Source organism: Cyrtonyx montezumae, unplaced genomic scaffold (genome assembly GCF_038088225.1).
Source record: "Cyrtonyx montezumae isolate F1298 unplaced genomic scaffold, pur_monq_1.0 scaffold_3, whole genome shotgun sequence".
In the NCBI taxonomy this organism is placed as follows: domain Eukaryota; kingdom Metazoa; phylum Chordata; class Aves; order Galliformes; family Odontophoridae; genus Cyrtonyx; species Cyrtonyx montezumae.
In genome coordinates, this window is record NW_027072034.1 from 27,720,259 (window position 1) to 27,737,395 (window position 17,137).

The following is a 17,137-nucleotide window of genomic DNA, read 5'->3' on the forward strand; positions in this document are numbered from 1 at the left end:
GGGTCTGTTATAGACCACCCAGTCAGGATGAAGAAATAGACGAGGTGTTCTATAAACAACTCGTAGATGTTGCACGATGGCCAGCACTCGTTCTCATGGGGGACTTCAACTTCCCTGATATATGCTGGAAATATAATACTGCACAGAGGAAGCAGTCCTTGAGATTTCTAGAATGTGTGGATGATTGCTTCCTGACACAGCTGGTGCAAGAGCCTACCAGGGGAGATGCCTTGCTTGACCTACTTTTCACTAACAGGGAAGGACTAGTAGGGGATGTTAAAGTTGGAGATTGTCTTGGCCAGAGTGACCATGAAATGGTGGAGTTTGCTATTCTGGGTGACGTCAAGAGGGTGACTAGCAAAACTATTACCTTGGACTTCCAGAGGGCAGACTTTGACCTGTTCAGGACACTTGTTGCAAGGGTCCCTTGGGACTCGCTCCTGAGGGGTAAAGGGGTCCAGGAAGCCTGGATGCTCCTCAAGATGGAAATCTTAAAGGCACAGGAGCAGGCAGTCCCGGAGTCCCGTAAGTCAAGCCGGAGGAGAAAAAGACCAGTGTGGATGAACCAGGATCTTTTGTTGAGACTCCGAGAGAAAAAGAGAGTCTATGTCCTCTGGAAGATGGGTCAAGCTACTTGGGGTGACTACAGAGAACTGGCCAAGATCTGCAGGCAGAAAATTAGAAATGCTAAAGCCCAGCTTGAACTTAGACTGGCTACTGCTGTAAAGGAGAATAGGAAACCCTTTTACATATTAACAGCAGGAGAAAAACTAAGGAAAATTTCCCTCCTTTACTCAACGAGGCAGGCAATGTAACCACAGATGATAAGGAAAAGGCTGAGGTTCTCAATGCCTTCTTCACATCTGTCTTTAATAGACAGGACAGTTGTCCACACGGTACTTGCCCTGACCTGGAAGTCCGGGACGGGGCGCATAATGCACCCCCTGTGATCCAAGCAGAGATGGTCAGAGATCTTCTCCTCCATCTGAACTGCCACAAGTCCATGGGCCAGATGGGATCCACCCAAGGGTGCTGAGGGAGCTGGCAGAGGTGATTGCCGAGCCACTTTCTGCCATCTATCAGCATTCCTGGTTATCTGGAGAGGTCCCACAAGATTGGAGGCTTGCCGATGTGACTCCCATCTACAAGAAAGGCCGTAAGGAAGACCCGGGGAACTACAGGCCTGTCAGCCTGACCTCGGTATCAGGGAAAGTTATGGAACAAATGATCTTGAGGGAAATCACACGACATGTGCATGGCAATAAAGGGATCAGACCCAGCCAGCACAGGTTCACCAGGGGCAGGTCATGCTTGTCCAACCTCATCTCCTTCTATGACTGGGTGACCAGACAGGTAGATGAGGGAAAGGCTGTTGATGTAGTCTACCTGGACTTCAGCAAGGCCTTTGACACGGTCTCCCACAGTATTCTCCTAAGGAAACTGGCAGCCCGTGGTGTGGACAGGTTCACTCTTCTCTGGGTGGAGAACTGGCTGGAGGGCCGTGCCCAGAGGGTAGTGGTTAATGGAGTTAAGTCCAGCTGGCATCCTGTTACGAGTGGTGTCCCCCAAGGGTCAGTTTTGGGGCCTATCTTGTTTAATATCTTTATTGATGACCTAGATGAGGGGATTGAGTGTACCCTCAGTAAGTTTGCAGATGACATCAAGTTGGGAGGATGTGTCAAACTGCCTGAGGGTAGGGAGGCCCTTCAGAGGGATTTGGATAGGCTGAACAGCTGGGCTGAGCTCAATGGGATGAGGTTCAATAAGACCAAGTGCCGGGTCCTGCACTTTGGCCACAATAACCCCATGCAATGCTATAGGCTTGGGGCAGAATGGCTTGAAGAATGTAGAGAGGAAAAGGACCTGGGGGTGTTGGCTGATGCTCGGCTCAACATGAGCCAGCAGTGTGCCCAGGTGGCCAAGAAGGCCAACAGCATCCTGGCCTGTATTAGAAATAGTGTAGCCAGCAGGAGCAGGGAGGTGATCATCCCCCTGTACTCAGCTCTGGTACGGCCGCACCTCGAGTACTGTGTTCAGTTTTGGGCCCCTCACTACAAGAAGGACATTGAGGCCCTGGAGCGTGTTCAGAGAAGGGCAACAAAACTGGTGAGGGGTCTGGAGCACAAGTCTTATGAGGAGCGGCTGAAGGAGCTGGGATTGTTTAGTCTGGAGAAGAGGAGGCTCAGAGGAGACCTTATTGCACTCTACCACTTCCTGAAGGGGGGTTGTGGTGAGGAGGGGGTAGGCCTCTTCTCCCTGATAAGTAATGACAGGACGAGAGGGAATGGCCACAAGTTGCGCTGGGGAAGATTTAGATTAGACCTGAGGAAGCATTTCTTTTCTGAAAGAGTGGTCAGGCACTGGAATGGCCTGCCTAGGGAGGTGGTTGAGGCACCATCCCTAGCGCTGTTCAAGAAGCGTTTAGATGAGGTGCTAAGGGATTTGACTTAGTAGTTGGGTAGGGATAGTGATAGGAGGATGGTTGGACTAGATGATCTTGTAGGTCCTTTCCAACCTTATGAACTTATGAACTTATGAATCAAAAGCAACAAATGTTTGCAAACTGACAACTTTTCCAAGTCCCACTGTTTCTTCTCAAATGAATGAGAAGTGACACGAGATACTGCAAGCAGGAAGAAATGAAGCAATATGATAATGCAGCTGAGTAGAATGTGCAGTTCCAGGTTGAAGAACTAAGCAGATCTTTCCAACAACATGTTCCAGAAACACTAGAAAACTCTGCTTTGTTGGAACCACATCCTTTACAGTCTCCAGCAACATTATCTCAAAAAGCTGTCTTCTCAGACATGTTATGCATAGAAGACAACAACAAGAAGTTGACTCATATTCAGAGGAATACACTTCAGTTCTCTCAAAGGTGAGAAATCTTACCACGTACACTGCAAGAAACTGAATGCATGGCTAAACCAGCTAGGACAACACTGAGTTCTCTAACACATCTCAACTCCTAGTGAACAATTCCACATGAATACACTGTTTTTACCCTCCTAGAAGTGACACTGCCTGTTTGAAAGGATACACTATTTAGACAAATCTGACCTACCATTATTAAAAAACACTTTTCTTTCAGTTGAAGAACAGACTGGAAATGCTCTACTTTGCCTAAGTCAGCCAAGCCACCTAGGTTTTAACACCAGCCTTTGCAAGGCTTTCAGAAGAGCCTGCCTTATTTCATACAACACTGGCATGTTGCATAATACTGCACACCTGATAAAATAATACACATACAGTACGTACTCTTTTCATTTACTGCTCTGGAGCATAATTACTTTCAGAGCGCCCAAACAATAAATCCAGCTATGAAGAGCTCTCTTAAAGCGTGCAGCAATAGCTTTCATTATATCTTCTGGCAGCTGTGAAAGCAGTTTCTTCCAGTCACAGACATTCAAACTACAACCTATAACCTATACCTTCCTTTTAAAATTGAATTACTACTTTTTGAGACTGAGTTACTACAGTGTGCTTTAAAGGAAGCTGTAGCTATGATGTGATGCCTGGATGGTCTCAAAGCAACAGAAGCTCAACTTTGTGACATCTCATCGCCCTAATTACAGTCAGCCACCTATTGTTTTCTGAGCAATTTAATCCATTAAGCCCTACGTGATACCTTTGTACCTTTCAACATAAGGATGTCTCCTTCCCAGTGCTATCCTGATGCTTGTTAGTCAAAGAACTCAGCTGCAAACTTGACCAATTCAGAAAGTGGGTGAGCAGCTGTACTCTCCGCAAGTTGCTTGAGCGGAAAGTACTTCAACATTCAAAACAGCCTGCTCATCAACTCCAAAGGCAGGCTGCATCTGCTTGCAGAAATCCCCTCGGAGAGACTGTTTTCAAAAGCCAGGAAAACAAAGGAGAGGAGTTTCATGTTATGAGGGGGATTTCACATCCTTCATAAACATGCAGGAAGAGCACCTGAAGCTTCCTCTTCAGCACTGCAAAGCTTCCATTCTACAACAGCTGAGAGCTGCATAAAGATGGAAAAAAAAACAACCATTAAAATCAGGATTATTTCTAACAAACCTCTGTGTACCTCAGCTCAAGCACCATCGCAGATACCTGATGGTAGGCAGTGCCGCAAAGGTACAATTACTCCACTTGGGTAGTTTTATCTAGTGAAATTACTGGAATTCAGCTAGCAGCAAGGCCGCTCCCTGATGAGACCTGCATTAACTACTATCAAGAACAAACCCAGACTTCAGGGCAATTACTGACAGCAATTAGGTGAAATTCGGTCTGGCTCCAGGACTCTCTGTAGTGAAACATGAACAAAAGACCCTATTTGAAATGCTGAGCACTGCGGTACCAGCACACTACCAGATGTCTGACAGGGCTCACTGCAAATCAGCAACCTTTCCACAACCAGCATGCATCGGTTCCCCTGCTGCACCACATACTTTGTATACTTTAACAAATACACATGGCCGATTTGGGCAAGTTCTGTGCTGCAGAAGCACAGATTCTCTCGGTACAAGCCAGACTCAATGCCAACTAACATAGCCTCTACACAAAAGAAGTTTCATCTTCAAGGCACCACATGAGGGTATAAAATCTTGCCATGAATACACAAGTGAAGTGTCAAGACCAGCAGCCCCACTTCTCAATATTAGATTTATTCTCTATTACGCTTTGTTAAAGTTCAAGCATTCACAAGATTTTTCGTGTACTGCATTTGCCTCCTGCCTTACCTTACTAACAGAATTTTGTGTAGAAGGTCCCAACCCCATCATTACCATGAGACCAAGAAAGCAATGCTTGCCAGGACTCAGCTTGTAGAACTTTGAAACACTTCAGCTATCCTTGCTTTGCAGCAGTTTTTAAAGGCTCTCTATCCTGTCATTTTATTCCTAAAATGTACATAAACTGTCCCTAAGAAACAAAAACACCTAATGTTGATCAGCTTAAGTCCCTCCAGCTTCACTTTATTTTCCTTTAAAGTGGTCTACACACATGCACAAAAAAGACTGAGCCTGTCAAATTCACAGAGGACTCTACCTCCAAAGAATGGGTCAGATGCTAATGCCAGCAGAAGGAGCCTCTACGTGAAACCAACTGTCCAACTCATACATCAGCACACAGGAGCTAGGCCCAGAACTAAGGGGGCATGGTACAAAAGAACAAGAAAGCCAAGAGCGCATTTCACCTCGTTTTAAGGAACAGGTTTTCAGATATCTGCGCTGTCTCCAGCTACACCTAGAGGGACAGGTATCTCGTGCAACTCATGGGAGGTGCTTCTTTTGTTGACTGTACAAGGGAAGCTCCATGACTAACATCAGCTGCAATCCAGGAGACTGAGCTGAAAGCAGTGGAAGGAAAGAAAGTATTACAGAAGGTGGCCTTCACAAACCTCACACCTCCCCAGATTGCTCTCAGCTACACAACTGCCCTTCTCCCTCCACTTCCTATCAGTTTTTGAGCTCATCACTCCCTTCTTCCCTGTAAGGGTAAGAGTAAAACTAAGAGTAGAATAGATCAGCTGAAGGGACCTACCAAGACCGTGACCATCTGCCTGACCACATCAGGGCTAACCTAAGTTCAAACGCAGTACCAGGGGCATTATCTAACAGTCTCTTGTACACTGACAGGCATGGAGCATCAAGCATATCGCCAAGAAACCCACTGCTTGACCATGCTCATAGTAAAGAAGGAAACGCTGAAGGAAAAGACAGATTGTAAGCCCCCAGACAAGTGGGACAACGAAGACAACAAGAAAGGGAGAACGGAAAAGCTGAAACAGAAACAGCTGTCAAGAGCTTAATGTATAAACCAAGTCATGTCATCCCTCTGCTTCAATAACACAGCAGCTGAGCATGTGTGCACCTCTTCCAGCCCAGCGCGCAGAAGAAACATGAGCTTTCCAGATGAAACTAGGACAGTTTCCTACAGAAATCCAAGCAATGACATATGATCACAAAGCATATACAGAGGTATGCCAAACCTAAAAGCTTCTCTTCAGTTTCCTGAATGTCTCAGTAGTATTCACCACTACGTTTAGACTTGAGGGAAGCCTGGAAGGCAAAAACTGTGTTATGAGCCTGAGACGTTTTTACAATAAAAAGGTAAGCAGCCAACCCACCTACTTTTAAGCTTAAACCATTATTTGTTTAAAAAATAAATATCTGTGCAAAATAAGCCCCAACTAAATGCTCAAGTGCTTCACTTCAGAAAAAAAAAAACCTGACTGGATGAATGATGATGAACATTCCTGCTCAGTTCTGTATCAAAGAGTATTTCCTGAGATCAGAGATATCCCTAAAAAGCACATCTACATTATCTTCCTCAGTTGCTGACAGCAGCTATAAATAAAATTGCAATTATTCACTTAATTCTGAAAGTCAGACTGACAATTGAAAATGGGACACTTCTCCCAGCAAGCGGTAATAACAAAAACTTAAAACAAACTCTATTAACAAACAAGTACAGGCAGGAAAGAAATGAACAAGCTGACAGACACCAGCAAAACCAGAGAGCCCTCTAAGCTAACTAATTAACTTAGGCCATAAATAATACCTAGATGTGGTCAATTCAACTATCAGTAGTTTATAGTATCAAAGTCAGCTAATTACAACATCTTTGTATCTTAACGATGAAGAATTGCTCTGTTTCACTGTCAAGTACCAAAAATGCTTTAGCTGTTTATATACAAAAATTCCCTTTTGCAAAAACATTCATGTGACACAAACTCTAGCCTAAGGCAAAGGGTATAAAATACACTCTCTTGTAACTTCCTTCACACTCTGCTCACAAGTCCATAGAGTGGATAGATTTACATGGCCTGCTCTAATGATGATTATATTAGTATAGATTAATATCCTGTTCCACATTTGTAGCATAAGCACCTTCCTAAATGTTGAGTATCAATCTTAAGAAGGAAGAAGTGGGATACTATTCCACCTCCACACACCTAAAATGCTTTAACACGCAGAACAAAGAATCTGATGAAATGACAGGAAGTGATGAAACACAATGTGATTCCTGCACTTAAGAAGCTGCTTTTACACTGAACGTGGCAATCAGTTGAGATGAACATTTCCAAAGACACAGAGCGCACAAGAAAAACGTTCCAACACATTTTGTTGTAAAAACACTTAGATATTTCCATTCATTACTTGAGAGAATACTTGAGAGTGCTGGAGGTAGGGGGCTGATGAATCTTCACGCTGCATTGCTTCATATCAAGTGAATGAATGGAGAATACCTGAAGAACAAACTCACCCAGCTGAAAAGTTATACTTATTTTTGGTTGAGGTTATTTCCCTGTTGTTCAGAAACTAGCCCTGCAAATTCTTGTGCTGAGACACTCAGTAAAGAAGAGGAATAAGCAACAGCAGTGTCTTAGGCTGGCAGTCCCCAATACTTTAGGTGCTATTTATCACAGAGCTAAGCCACGCCAAAAGCCCACTGCTGCCAAAAGAGGAGGCCTCAGTCCACTTCTTCCTCTGCTGTGTCCTTTATGCCAGCCACTAAGCCACTCAACTGGGTTAAGTAATGAAGGGGGGGGGAGAAAGCAGGCAGTCATGATGGAAGGAAACTGCATCCACCAGAGACTGGCAGGAAAGCACCAAACAGTTAATAGCGAGCCTGGCAGTTCATCTAAAAATAAAGCAAGCGGTGTTTCTGCTCATGCTTCACAAGAAATAAACATGAAACACAGGCTGAACACAGCTAAACAAAGTAAAAATAGCACTGAGGCAGTGCATGCTTGCTGCCAGAGTTGTAAGGAAAGTCAAACCAGTGGATGCCTGCCTGGCCAAGGGTGTTCCCATAGCAGCTTGCACTCATCTAAACCAGGGTACTGTCCTGGCGTGACACTCCCTTTCTCTCCAGCCTGCCATTACACAGACAGGGATTGCCCATCAATGGGATTACCAAAAATAGATTACTTTGTTTGAAGATTACAGTGGGATTTCAAATTTCACCCAGACAAATACTGAAAAAATATAGCCTTAACCCATGTCCCTAATTCCTCCAAACCTGGCACTCAGACCCCCAATGAGGCTCACTCTAACAGAAGTTAGGGGCTTGGGGGAAAGCAGATTTTCTCTTGCTGGCAGTTTTGTTTCATTTCCTTTTTAGGGGGTGGGGAGGGAACAGGTTGGATTTCTGTGGATTTACTTGGCCAGCTGGCTCCAGAAGGCATCTGGCATGCATCAGAAGCAGCACAGGATGTAAACAGCCAAGCAGGGATGGTCCCAGAAAACAAAGGCAAGGACAGACCTCCCGTTGTGGCAGCAGTGACCTCTAAGATGGCCAGATCACTTTATGGAGATTCACCACCAAAATGTTTGTTCTTACCAAACAAACATTAATCCCATTACCAAATATTTTAGCACTACTGCAATTCAGCTTCAGGTTTCTGTTTGCAAAGGATGCTGCCTCGTGCTCAGTCACTGAGAGGCTCGTGGAAGCCCTGCTGTACCACGCTCCATTGGTGCCCGAGCAGGCAGCATGCCTGCAGTCCCCGCTCCTGGTGTTCTGTAGTGGGAGTTTGGTGCAAAATAAATAAATAAAAATAGAAACCGATGCAGTGATTGCACATTCAGCCCACAGACTAGAGTGCTATTCAGACAAATTTCAGTATGCTTAAGTGACCCCATAAATTAAGGAGCATTTAATTTTTCTCCAGCACTGCAAATGCCATTAATGGAAAGATGTAACAATATCTCTCTCCCCCTTCCCATCCACCAGTTTAGCAGTCTACACAAGGGAGTCCAATCAGTTAAGCCCCCTTCCTGGAGAGATGGAAGGAGTGGGAAATAAGAGCATCAACCTAATCAGAGCTTGGGCAGTGGCTTGTTTTGCAACACCATCAATGCCTATTCCAGTCTACATCAGCATCTACTGCTTTCGCTGACACTTGCAGCTAATGAACTCCTAAACTGATCACGAGAAGCAGCCTAGAGTAGGCATCAGAGGGAGAGGACTTCACCAGGCAGGAATTTCCACAGGATATTTGACAAGAACCTGTGCAATAAAACCGTTAAGCGCGTCACTGCCCCGTCATCACTAATCACACCACTTGTTCTCTCTTTTCTAACCATTCTAATTCCCTCTTCTCCCAAAGGAAAATAAGTGAAGAGAAAATGAGGTGTGGGAGTATAAAAATGAGTACATGAAAATCACCTAAAATCACCCAAAGCTAACAGGCCACAGGATCTGTCCTTCACAAACAGTACACCAGCTAGTAATGCCTCCTATGTATATGCTTTTTTCCATCCCTAGTTTTTCCTTTATTTGACTACCTGAGGCAGTTCCCCACTACACTGTGCTTTCTGTAGGGCTGGCAAAGCAAGTAGTACTAAGGATCTGTACGAGAGCAGAGGCTTGGCTCAGTTGTTAATGTTTTGTTTCTAAATCAGACTGAAAAGCAACTGCAAGTCAATTGTTTCTAAATACTCCACTCAGAGAAGCACAGCCAACACGATGATGAAACAGAGCAGTGGTCATTTGCTACATGAAGACACAAGTCAAAAGAAACTGGAAGGGGTGATGCTTTGGTGCGGTTTCAGGGTTTTGTATTTGGTGATCTTATTATTATGCTGCTTGTTTGTTTGCTTTTAACTACAGCTTACATGAAAAGAAGGATTCATGGGGATTAATCAAACGTATCATCCATTAGATATGAGCCTTCAGCCCAACTTCCTCTTCAGGAAACAGCTGTGCGAGCCTCTCACCCCCAGCCCTCTGCTTACCCCATAAGCCAGAGGGGTAAGAGCAGCCTGCAAACTTCTCCCGGGGCAAAGTAGCTTACCACATTGAACCAGGGGGGTGACAAAAGGATAGCTGTCAGGCTGCTCGCTCTCCCCACAGCAAAAAGCTGCCAGGCATGGCAGAAACACCTGAGGAAACCACTCAGACCATCCCTGCAAGAAGGATTTCCCCATGTGTTTGTAAATCACCCGACTCTGGCTTCACGCCTGGCCTTCAAGATGGCACTGACAGAAAGATGTTGCCCCCTCTTTCCCCTCTCTCCCACACCGGGCTGCACCACTGGCTCCACAGTAATCCACAGAAGACTGCCACCTACTGAAACATCGCCTCTTCTTCCCATACCACCGACACCTTCCACCTGGGAGAGTGGAGGTAACATGGCTGAAGATGTCTTATTTTCAGTAAGATGAGTCTGAGGTTATCAGCATTACTGTTCCCTCCATTATCTAGATTTTTTTCAGTGTTTCCTGATATCAAGACCTAGAAAGAGCCGTTAAGATCAGAAAAACTATGCTTCCCATATAGGGCTAGTTCTCATGCCACAAGCAGCCCAGCAACTGGTGAAACACCTAAATACAGTCAGCTACAGCAAAATAGAAATTACAAGCAAAACCGTGTGAGAGCTGCAACTATCTTATATTCAGCTCAACATAGTAAGATTAATTCCCCCAAAGGAAAGGGGAAAGTCACCACATTCTAAACATGCCTTTTGCTTTAAATTAGAGGAAGCAAGCAAGGTACTTTCTCCTCTCATCAAGACAATCTTGTAAAATCAAGCCTGCAAAACCTCCTCTCCTCAGCAGAGCGTACATCACCTTTCCCACACATGCCAAGAAATTTGCATATGAGCAGAAACAGTAGCAATGCTGGAAGCATTTAAGAAATTACATCTAGTCATAAGATGACCTAGATTTGGTATTTCGTCACTGTCACAAACAAGAATCAACCCAAATAGAAATCAGACAATTATTACAATGAAACCAGGAAACAAAAGCAACAGCCTGTTTTATGGAGCCAGGCTTCTGTCCCTGTAGTCCTCATCTCGAGGAATCTTCAAAGCATCTGCTCTGCTGGAATTGTTCCTCAGCTCTTCTTCAGCCTGGAGGAGCTGTGGGGAGGCGTGATGGCGGCTGCAGCTCCTCACAGGGACAGGGCCCGAGGGAACGGCATGGAGCTGCCAGGGGAGGGGCAGCTGGGGGTTAGGGACCGTGCTGCACCACAGCGCGGTGGGCACAGAACAGGCTGCACAGGGCACTGGGCACGGCCCCGAGTGCTGGAGCATTTGGACAGTGCACTCAGACACAGGGTTTCAATGCTGAGTGTTCCAGCACAGAGCCAGGAGTGTGACTCCATGATCCCTGCAGGTCCATTCCAACTGAGGATATTCTGTGGTAGAATCTTCCTTTCAAGAATAGGATACAACCAGAGGAAAGTTTCCCAGGTTCCTGCAGAGACCAACCAATGCCACCTGCTATGCTGTAGGACGCACTACAGATGTAACTTCTTTGGTAGCTTGAGTCCAAAAACACACCTATAAAGGCACACAATGCTACGGAACTGAGTCTGCTGGTATTCAAGTTCTCTTCACGCAGAATACACCACCTATAACACAGACTGTATGCAGACAGAACAAAAGATCTACCTGTGTCACACACAGGCTTCAGAAATTATCTGACACCTGATAACAAGGTGATTGTGCTCAGTACACACGATTGTGGTTGTAGAGTGAAAGCTGTATTAGCACTTTTATTTTCAGTACCTCTGCCAGTTAAATTTCTCACAGGTCTCCAAAACTGTTTCAGGGAAGGGAGGCAGCAAGACTTCTGAAGCCCAGTTTTAGGAGCTATCTGCAAAAACCAGAAGAGCAACCCATATGACCACGACCATCCTTTGTGACGGAAAAAACAATCAAACAGGCAGGCTCTGAGATGCACCCAGAACTGCCTCCTGAAAGGCACTCCACCATGCAGCAGCCACCACAGAGCAGGAACCACCTCCCTCCTGTCACCATGCCTGCTACAGCTCATCTCCTCCACCCAAGAGCTGCCTCCACACACGCTGCTTGCTCCTTGCTCAGAACTAAGCAGGAGTCCCTCCTTCTGCAAGAGGAGCAGAACAGCCCCTCCTTGCTGAAATTCATACCAAAGAGCTGGAAGGCAGGGGAGGGCTAAGGAAATCAGAGCAAGAATTCCTCCAGCAAGCCTGGAGGAGAGCACAAGCCATCAAACCAACTTTTCACACTCTTACATATATTATATATATATTTATATTTTCTTCCTTGGGCACTCTGATGCTCTGCCCGATAGCATCCCCTCCTCTGGCTCTCTGTACAACCCATTTCTCATTCTCCTAGCTTCCACACTTCTTCCATCAAGAAAAGGCACTGAAACCCTTTTGTGAATATTATTTGCTTTATTTGTGCATAAGAGTGCATTGCTAAAGTCTGCTGTGTGTTCTAGATTAACTGTGCAATACACTTTCACTTTAATTACTGAGCAAGGGTTTATTCAGATCGTTGGAATAAAATAAACCAGTTACTCAGAAGCCCCTCCTGAAGCACAGAGCAACTCATTCAAGCTGTTGCAAAACAGCTCTGAGCAGATACATACTTGATAACAGTTACAACAGAGAAGCACAGGGTATGCACCTTCGCAACTCCCCCATACTCAGTGACAGCTAAAATATTCTACATGTATTTCAGCATGCCAGACACCCCTCATACAGGCTCCACAAAGTCAAGACAAATGGATCCAAATGGATCAATGCCCACGGCACACTCGCCATGCCATAAATAATTACATGCACAGTGGCCTATGTGTGTGCTCCAAGTACTAGGTCATGTTGCAATACAAAAGAATTTGCAGGTATACAAACATTTAAAGTCTATCACTTTAGAAATCATAATACTGGCCTAAAGCTCTTCTATTCCAGAACTGGTCCTTCCTAATTCACTAGGAGATGTCAGGTAGCTCCATTCATGATAGCAACTTAGTTCTACCATTTCCCTGTAGAAATAGATTTTCAAACATTGACTTGCAGGACACCTTTCAAAGGCCACAAAGGCAGCAGGACTGTAGCCATCGTTACCTTGGGAAATACACAAGGCTCAGCATCACCTTATAAGATGAACTGCTATTGTTGTGGAGCGGGTAGGGCAGGGAGGAAGAGAGAAAGGAACATAACCCTGCCCCCAAAAGATAAGTTGGTCCAACAGAACGTTGGCACCCTCTTGCAAACTTCTCCCCAGGACTACAGCCGTATCACAGACACATTTGCATACCTTGATATAGTTCATAGCTCTCCAGATTTCATTTCCCAAATTTGCATGCGGTATTTGGAACCTTAAGGGCAAATCCCTCTTGCACGAGAACAGAGGATCTTATATTCCACGGCATTGCCAGGTTTATTTCTTCTTTAGTTATTTCACTGTAGAAGTAAATCTGTGATCTTGGCATTGCTTCCTCTGTAATAAACTGACTATCCTGAATGCCAGAAGTAAGGAGATCTCTTGACAGGTAGAGAAAAGATTCTCAAGCCCATGTCTCACTTGTATTTTTCCATTAGCCAGCTGTCATCTTTTTCATCACTGTAACAGTCAGAAATACAAAGTATTTTTGAGCTCAAGACACACTTGCAGTTAAGCAGACAATTCTTTATTTAATGAGAGCCAGCAGGAAAACATAGCAAGACATTACCTTGGGAATGTGATACAGTAGGACTTCGGTAGCATTCACAGAATACATTAAGTGTTCAGACCTTTAAAGAATGGGCATAATAATACAGTTCTATTCTTCCCTAAAGATATTGCTTACTATTAATCCTACATTTAAGTGCTCCCTAAACAAACTCCTCCACCACTGATGCTAACAAAGTTCTTCAGAGCTTCTTTTTGCCCTCACAGACTATCATACATCTCTGGTCAAAGACAGACTGCAAGCCTCCAGGAAGTTAAGTCTCCTTAGAAAAATGAACAGCACTGGAGTAACCCAATGCAGAAACAAGACAGTCAAAGACGAAGTCACAAGTGCTCGGGAAGGAACAAACACTCTACAACCATCACTTTTTCATTTTTGTCTCTCCTGCCAGTGTTCAGTGAAAGATACTGCATATCTGCAGCAAGTTCCACATCAAAAGTACCTATCTAATAATCATTTTCTAGAACAGAGTCCACCATGCACAACCACTATGTTGTAGCCCTTTTCTGGGAACCTCCTTTGACAAAGAGGTCATTCTTCCTAAAAGGGAACATCACTAAGCATCTTTTCACCCAAAGATAAAACCATGTGGAAAAACAGACCTTAAGGCAAAATTGGTAAGAACAGTTTAGAGCAAATTGTCTCCTTACCTAAGGAAGCTGCACACTAAGTTACAAACGTGCAATGTAGACAGCTGTTCCTACAGCCTGTTCCATCGATGCGGACATTTGTCAAATGCAGTGAAGCTTCAAACCACTTGACACTACAATTACTCTAAGCAAACACTAACAGCTTCCAGAAGGAAAAAATAATATGGAGTTGAAAATTCAGTTCTTCAACACTAGTTGAAGCCTCAGGAACATTTTTATTGTTGTTAACAGCACTTACAGTTTTTAATCTATATATGAGAAATCAGTATTTTAAAAAGTATAGAAAAAATACTTGTAGAACAATCTTACAGTTATTAATTGAAAGTGTTTCTGCTTTACCAACTTAAATTTCAGTTTACAAAGCCTCATTGCAAGCCCCACGTTAAACACTCATTTTGTTTTGAAACACTCATATCAAATACTGTGGGGGGAAGAAATGGATCCATTGGTTTCCCCTGAGGAACAGCAACCCTTCTCATTAGAATTTGAACTATGCTTTCTGAATATGTTATCAAGCAGTTGAAACTTATTGAGGAAAGGAAGAAAATACAGGTCACTTTCACGCATCCGAACATTCCCAAACCAACAAAGCCTCTCACACCTGTCCTTATCTTTACGGTACGGAGACAGCACTTATCACATCCTCCAACAAACAGAAACCATGGAGGAAAATATCTCAAAGAAAGCATCCACTGAGGCACAACTTTCTATTAACCATGGCAGTTCATCAAGCTCTCAGGCATACATCTAAGTTACAAAGCTAGGACAAAGCAGTATAAAAGCAAAGTGCTCTGACACAGTTTTGTAAAACCACAATTCTACTTTATCTATGACAACTTTACATCTATGAACAAGAAGTGCAATGATGAACCTAAGCTACACAAATCAATGCTGTGCTCTTACCACACTCCAAAAAACAGAGAGAGAAATCACCCGTCCTGATCACATACAACTCAATGTCAGCCTAAAGTAAACCTGCAAAGCTATGCAAGAATGCAAGTAGAATACTTACGTTACAAAAACCACCACATTCATGACAAAGAAGGTGGCGACATGTCCCTGGCTCCAACCTAGAGCTTCCTGTTACCTGTACTACTTCAAACATTTATTATACTTAAAATATCACAACTGCATCCACTAGTTTGTCAAATATTTATACTCACCATCAACTCATTATCTAATCTGCTCTCCCCTGAAAAATCTCCGCCACTGTTTTCAAGACACTCTTCACTCAATGCAAAAAAAGAAGGCAGCCTTCAAAGCAAGCAGTCACTCTCCTTCTAAACCCAACCGCACGTAAGGAAGCACTATATCAACGCTGCATGGAGAAGCTATGGCACCTCCCCAGTTCCCACAGCAAGCGAGGCAGAGATCCACGAGGTCTGACTCACACCTTGTTACAGCAGAGAGGAGAAAGAGCCCAGGGTTAGCAGGCAGCCGAGAGGCCTCTGCCAGATACTCACATGTTGAATCTGGGCTGCCTTTCTTCTCATCTCTGTCCACAGCCAGGGGGACGGAAAAATTAATGAGAAAACAACAGGGAACAGACAACCTCCAAGCATAACCAAAGCTCCTAAGACAAACACAGAAGGCTATGTAAACCTAAGCATTTGTGCCCCTTCCTGCCAGGCTCTCACCTCTCCTGTTAGCTTGGGATAATTCCTGTTCCAACATGCTGGGCTGGAAGCTGCTGCAGCCAAGTGACTCCACGTTAGAAAGGAGTTTCCGGCAACCTTACTGAGGAGCCCCTGAAGCCATGCTAACAATTTGGTTATGTTCAAAAATATTCAGGCTCCAAGCATAAGACAAAAATTATCTTTTTTTTTTAAGCATTGTTCTTCACTTTCTTACCACTTTGAGCAAATGAGCTGACAACAGCTTTCTGCAAACTACAACTGAAAAAGCTGCAAGCTCAGTGAGAGATCTACCAAGGGAACGAGTAGAAAGAGGTGGACACTCACTGTATTTTTTCCCCATCTCTCGCTTTCATATTTTCAATTTATTTCTGAACTGAGACTTGGAGTATCTTCCTCACCAACTCCCTCTAGCTCACGTATCTCTGCTACTTGAATTTTAGGTCAGTTTTCACACAGAGAGGTTAAAAATATAGAAAACTTAACATGGTCATAGAATAAAATAAAAATGGTAAGTCAGCAACCATAAGACAAAACCTAACATCACAGACAACGCAAAGCTCACCCCACAGCTTGGTTTCTGAATCTCACAGAAACTGTACTTTTCTCCCAACAAACTCCAGAAGATTTTCCTTGAAGGGGAAGGCAGACAGAACAATTAAATCTCATTTCACAAGGAAGAGTTCTAAAAACTTTTTCTAATCTTCTCCCAGGACAAAACCCAGGATTAAGTGCAAGCCCTGCATCACTGATTTCAGTAATGATAGCTCACTGTGCAGAGCCTTGGGAAAGCACAGCCTGCTTATAATGATATTCTGTTCCTGCCCCACAGCACCACAGGCACTGCAAGAAACAGAACTCATTAAGACAACACGGAGCTATTTCACAGTCAGAAGCACCAGAAACCATCTCTTCCACCCCAAAAAAGCCTCTAAGAACACAGATTGCAATGCCTCTCCCTTTCCAATGCGGAGAAGTTGGGAAGCGCTTTGGATTACATCAGTTCCCTCTCCCACACACCCATCAAGGAAGCGAGGCAGCAGCACGTCCCTCTCACGGCTAAATATAAAAGGAACGTGGGACTCGCTAATGTGCAACCCTGCGAACACATGTTAGGGAAATATGGCAGTTCGCTGGCTTTTTACGTAACCCCAAAGATGCTCGGGAGAAACTACACCTACCATTTTCCCTAATGAGCGCTTCGCCGGGCTGCGAGCGGCTTTATTTCCGCAAGCCGAGCCCTGCGCTGCGCAAACCGCGCTGCAGGAGAGGGGCAGAGCCGCACCGGCAACACCGCAGCCCGGCTCCTCCGGCTGGGGCCGGGAGCCGAGCCGAGCCGAGCCCGCAGCCCCCGACCCGCAGCGCGCCGAGGGAGGGGCGGCCGCCACCATCTTGTCCGCCGCCCCGGCACAAAGACTCGAAAGGCGGC

The 17,137-nt window shown here is 44.7% G+C and overlaps 1 protein-coding gene across 2 annotated transcripts in view; it reads right to left on the reverse strand.

Annotated features, from left to right (window-relative positions):
* Positions 1-17,137, reverse strand: part of ARHGEF7 (Rho guanine nucleotide exchange factor 7) — a 105,395-nt gene that overhangs the window by 78,344 nt on the left and 9,914 nt on the right. The window lies entirely within an intron of this gene.